Below are 6289 nucleotides of genomic sequence, written 5' to 3'. Positions count from 1 at the left end.
TATTGCGAGAATTGTAATGATTTAAAATCTAAAAAGAGGAAGCGCTGAAAAAGTTGTAGTATTTCCTGATGGGGAAGGGCAATTATCCGAGTACGCTTTAACTGCCCGTGTACCGGGCGTGAAGGTGTTACGCTGTTCGGAGCCTGCTCATTCGCTAGTTTGGTTTTTAAGCTGATCAGGGTAACCGGAACTTCACGCAGCCGTAACTTTCTGTGTGTGAACACAGCAGATTTGTAGTAGCTGTAGCCAGAAAAGAATGTTATGATTTACTAGACCAAGCCCTCCTTGTCCCGTGTGATGTGGGCCTGCACTCTGTAAGAATACGTGCCCCCGGCTCCACTCTCCACAGGCTTCCGGGGAGCCGGGGCTCCAGCCCCGCTCTCCAGGCTGCTCCTCCTGCAGTCTCCAGCACCCTGTGGGCTCCCACTGACCACCCTGAGGGCTGAAAGCTCCTCAGCTGGAAACACCAAGACTCAGGTAGGCTTTAGCTTCACTCCCCAGCCCGGAGAGCCTGCGTAGCCAGCACGGACCTCGCCAGGCTGCCAGTCAGCTGTGGTTTACCTGGTAGGCTGTGGTTTACCTAGGACAGGAGCGGGCAGGGGAAGTTCCGAGAGCACGGAGCGAGATGTGCTTACACAAGCTCGCAGGCTGCGGTTCGCTCGCAGCGTTGACATACCCCGAGAGCCTAAAGCGTGGCCGCTGCAGACCTTGGCAGGAGCGAGGAGCCCGGGGAGGTGCTGTGAAAGCTCCCGGGTAGCTGTCGGGCCCGGGGCTGTGCAATCAATCAGGGAAGCTGTCTGGAATGTAGGGCATTGGGACAGCTGCTCCAGGCCGGGCGAGGAGCTCGGAACGCCGCAACGCTGGGAGTTCGGAAAGCGTGACAGATACTTGTGCTGGCTGGTATCAGGGCCAGGAGGAGGAGCCCAGCTCCACGGCTGCGTTAAGTGTTACCAACCGTCGGGGAGAGAGTCGCGGTGCCTCTGACTACGTGTGAAATTTTGAAGGTGTGACATTGGAGAAAGAGGGGACCAAAGTCATCTTAGACTTGAGAAAGCAGGTAACTTTTAAAAGTTTGTCACTTCTAATTCTGGATTCTTAACTTTAGAAATGCTACTTTAATTTTTCTGCCGGTCGATATTGATTCAAAACAATGTAATTTTCCCATGGAGAGTGGAGAATTTTCATATTCCAGTGCAATTTCCATTTCCATGATATCTGCCCCAGGGAAAGACAGAAGAGCTTCAGAATTTCATACTCCTGTTAATGTGCTTCTGTATTAGAAAAAAGCTGGGCATTATTAGGTTTATTTCATTTTAGGAAAAAAACATAAATAACATACATATAACAAGCATCTAAAGAAATGAGACATGTATTTGTCTTTTTATTGCTTCCTGCCTACAGTAATGACCTGTTCCTCATTTCAGTTCTCCTCCCCTTTTAAAATTACAAAATATTGTCTCCTATATATCAAAATATTAATATAAAAGGCTAAGAAAGCCTATCGTACCATATGTAATATTTCCATTTTTTCTTCAAGATGCAGTATGATACCGATGTATGCCAGAAAAGTCCAGTAACTGGCTGTGACATGACAAAACTATCTGTTTATTATCAGAAGCTCACCAACTAACCAATCCTAATTTTACAATCATTTCTGTCTAATGATACTGCTTATGAATAGATGGGTAAGGAAGGCTTAGGATCAAAGAGTAAACCGCAGATTTCACAATGTTTTATTGGCAAAACAACATGTTGATTTAGCCACTGCACTGGAGTCTGCAAACCTTCATTAAGTGCATTTTTCCTGAGATTACTTTGGCTACCATTTCTTTCCTGTCTTCGTATGACAAATCTTTGTCCAGGACCGGTGATCTGAAGTTGCTTTAGTCTGGCTTCGCATTTGAATAGAGCCCAGCGCTTTCCTTAGAGAAGCACCCAACTCTCTTCCATGGGAGTATTTCAGGTCCAGAAACAGTCCCATTTTAGGCATTGGAGCAGGTGCTCAACAGCTTGTTTACGAAGGAGGGGGTGACCAGGGTGTTGATCTGGGCTGGGATTTTGGGTGCCGCTTCAAAGCAGCTGTATCCACGCAGCAGCCGTTCCCACTTGCCTTCCCATCCGTCCATGCCCAAGGCTGTCAAACAAGCCATCAGCATCCAGGCTGGGAATGCCGGGCTGGTGAGTCCCACCAGTGATTTCTGGATGGTAGGGGTCTTTTTTCTATGATGCTCTGCTGGGAGGCAGGAAGCCTGGGGTTTGAGGACAAACGTGCCACTTGCCCTTCTGGCATGCCGTGATTCCTCCATCTTTTCAGAGCCAAGTCGTGTCAGTCAGGTCGGAGAGAAATTCCTTGGCACCACAGTGCCAAGAAGAGCTGCATGTGCCTTAGAAAGCAGGTGCTGCGCCATTCGGTGCATCTGGCTGCAAGCAGAGGAGGAAAACATCATGGAGCACCTGGTGAACTAACTCTTTCTGGGTTAACTTGACCTGATGAAGCTTTGTCAATGACCAAAGTGAAGGGGTAGCCAAAATTACAAGATGGCAAAAGTCATCTAGAGATTTGCCCGAGCACCAGCCCAAAGGCACAGCAGAGCAGCGTGAGGACCTCCTCAGCGTGCATGATGGCTGGTCCTGCAGCTGGGACCTTGCAGTCCCACAGTCTCTCTTAGGGGTAGGGAGGGTATTAGTCCAAGCTCCATTTGTAAACTTAGGATCTATTCCTCAGCCTATTGCCAGAGGGGTGTGTGCTGCACCAGAAATAGCTGGTGGCGTGGATCTGCAAGCGTGGAGGTCACCGGTAGCTTTGCAAGTCTCAGATTCCCAAATCTGGGGTAGTGGCATGCACATGCCAGGTCAAAATAATGCTTACTTGAAACCTGCCTTATTTTCTGCTCCCCTGGCAGACAAAGCTTCTCACGGTCACTTGGGTCGGAGAAAGGATTTGACTTGTGAAACGCCTAAAGGTCTGTGAGATGAAGAGGTGTAATGCTCCTGCCTATTAATTGGTCCTGGCATTGGCAAACGGTTTGAGGAGAGAGCTATTAAGTGTGGCTGAAGGGCAGAGCTGGAGTTCAGCAGTAGGATGCTGTGTGGCGGTGTGGCATAAAGGGAAGGCCTGTGGCGTAGGGATGTGCGAAAAAACACTCTTGTAAGAAAATACTGAATGCAGTTGTGGGGCTGTGGTTGACTTGAGGTTACGGGGCTGGGTGGGAACACTGTGATAACGCCACATCAGCTGGGGCGACTGTTGTTGTAGGAACCTACCTCACTCTTTGCTAGGTTAGTGATTGCACGTCGTCTGTTTGCTGTTCTGCAACAACAGCTCCCTTCAAGTCCTTGCCTACATGGCCAACAAGAGCTGAAACAACTTTTATTTTTTGCTTATTTCTCCCTGAAGAGAAGAACCAGACAAACACCAGCAGACTCTGTCCCTATCTCACCTGGTTAGGCATGTTTTCATGGTGTCTCGATAATGCAAGTGCTGTAAAAAAAGAAATAGTCCAATGTTTATAGCAGCAGTGATGCAACGTTCATTCTTCTCAGCTCTGCAATTCCATTCCCATAGTCGTCTCCCAGGCTTGGGAGATGGGAGATACTGGGTGGAAAAATTAAAGACGGTTTCTTTCTGCACAGGAGCGCTATTGGCAGGGGCCTTGTTTTGAGGCGCTTCCAGCGGTGAATGGCGACTGGGGTGAGCGGGAAGAGCGGGGATTTGCTTGGAGCATGGGCTGCGCGGGTGAGGACTGGAGTGTAACCCCGGCGTCTCCCTGGCCGAGCAGGAGCGAGTGCTGCGTGTGCGGGTGGTGGGATGGCACCGCAGCCCCGGCACAGGGCGGGCAGGGACAAGCGCGGCGTCTGGCTGCAGAGCATGCCCCATGTCATTCCCTGCGCTCATCCTGCCGCATCCCCGCTGCGGACGGACACCCAGGGAAGCATTGGCAGCCTAAGCAAAGGGTCGGGAGGTGCAGCATGTGGGGCCAGAGGAAAGGGGCATCGACAGAGCCAGCCAGGAGGCATGAAAATGGAAAAGATGAACAAGAGGTGTCTGGGGAAAGGGAGTCCTGGTTTGCCAGAGCAGCAATCTGCGTTGCAGGTGATATTTCCTGGTGGAGCTGCTATTTCAAACAGGTGATGGGAAGAGAAGAGGCTGAAAGGGAGGAGTCCTGGAAAAGTGCCTTCCACCTGAACTGCTTATACCTGCTGATTATCCCCAGCAGACCAGCTCCAGTCAATGTGACCCACAGGGCTTTTGGCAGGATGATGGTGGTGGTCTGCTCAAAGTCGAGGGAAGGGCTTCGGCAAGTTTTGGTGTCTTCTCTCTGTTTCTTGGAGAGGTTTTTTTATCATGTGAAAAGACTTTGCTGTACCTTCATCCTCATCTAAATCCAGACTCTTCTTTTTAATGTTGTCTCCATACACCTCTTCCTTTTCACTTAATGCACTTTAGCCCTTTTTCCTGGCATACTCAAGAAGCAAATTCCACAATAGTTACTGAACTCACTCTTCTGCCCTTCCCCCCAAATTGCTATTAATGTCACCTTTCCTTTTGTTCAGTACCGACTGTTGTTTGTAATCCTGCTGAATTACGTCATTACGTTTTGTGCCTACCCGCATCAGGATCTGCAGCGATGCTGTCCCTTAACACCACCTCTTTCTTTTTGAAGCTTTCTGCCCACTAGAACTTTTTCTAGCAACATCAGAATCTGTTCTCCCTCCTAGTGCTGGGAAGTGTTTGTTTCACTTTTTCTCCGTCGTTAACTAAATGTCTGAATTCTCTCTTTTATCCGGTGATACAATCCCCATGTGGCACTCAGGGTTTTTAACGTTGTCCACTGTTTAATGTTGCTCTCTTCTCTCTGATTAATGATCGGGGTGAGGGATGTGGTGCTTAGAGTGTCATCTCCCTTCGTATTCTTCTTCATCTTCCTGCTCGCGGCTGCTGTGGCTCACCTTCATCTCTGCCTTCATTCGGCTCTGAGCCCTTCCCCAGCCTGGTTAGGACAGGCGTCCATTAGCAATAAATAACTACTAAAAGAAATAATGGATTTTCTTTGGTTTCATTTTCTGTATGTTTGAACGACTAGAAAAACCACGTGGGTTTTGCTTAATTTTAGAAAAAAACTTGGTTAGGAGTTACCACGCTCCCCACAGCAGAGGGAAATTCTCAGGAGCATGCTGTGTCCAGCTCTGGAACCCTCAGCACAAGAAGGACATGGACCTGTTGGAGCGGGTCCAGAGAGTGCCATGAAGATGATCAAAGGGCTGGAGCACCTCTGCTATGAGGACAGGCTGAGTTGGGGTTGTTCAGCCTGGAGAAGAGAAGGCTCCGGGGAGACCTTAGAGGCCCTTCCAGTACCTGAAGGGGGCCTACAGGAGAGATGGGGAGGGGCTGTTTGCAAGGGCATGTAGCGATAGGACGAGGGGCAATGGTTTAAACTAGAGCAGGGCAGGTTTAGATTAGACATTAGGAAGAAGTTCTTTACACTGAGGGTGGTGAGACACTGGCCCAGGTTGCCCAGAGAGGTGGTGGAGGCCCCATCCCTGGAGACATTCAAGGCCAGGCTTGATGAGGCTCTGAGCAACCTGATCTAGTTGGAGATGTTCCAGCTCACTGCAGGGGGGTTGGGCTAGATGACCTTTAGAGGTCCCTTCCAACCCAACACATTCTATGATTCTATGATTCTATGACTCCCCAAAATAGTTAACGTCTTTATTTGGAGGAAGGCCCCGGCTCATTGAGGTGGCACACCGCATCCTTGAAACGTATGTGAGAAGTGCCCGACAGTGGTGGTATTGGAATTCAACACCACCAGAAAAACATCAGAACGTCGGTGGATACACGCCAACATTTTCACGCAGGCTTCTAATTTTAGGTGTTAACCTTTCCAGTGCCCTGAAGATGCCTTCAAAATCTCCAGAATCACTGACCTCTTCAGAAAATATTGGCCTAAATGCTTTACAAGTACTTTACATTGTTAAAAAAGTATTAACACAGCTTTATAGAAATGAGTAATCTTTAATAATTGCCTTCAGCTTCTCAGGCAGTGTGTAACTGCTTATTTTGAGAGAAATGCTCGGCGCAGCTTGAGAAAGAGCAGCCAATTCCCCTGGGAGCAGAGGAATGGAGACCAATAGGATGTAGTAGCAACTCAACTATCCTTAATTTCAGACATCCTCGGTGACGTTGGCTTTCAGAACTGGAAGTGCCTGGATGTGACTGCGTGCACATTATACATGTGCACATTATGAAACAATTGGTTGCTCAATGAGTATTTTTAATTAGTATTTT

The sequence above is a fragment of the Chroicocephalus ridibundus genome, chromosome 6, assembly GCF_963924245.1.
Source record: "Chroicocephalus ridibundus chromosome 6, bChrRid1.1, whole genome shotgun sequence".
NCBI classification, from domain to species: domain Eukaryota; kingdom Metazoa; phylum Chordata; class Aves; order Charadriiformes; family Laridae; genus Chroicocephalus; species Chroicocephalus ridibundus.
This window is presented reverse-complemented; position numbering follows the sequence as displayed.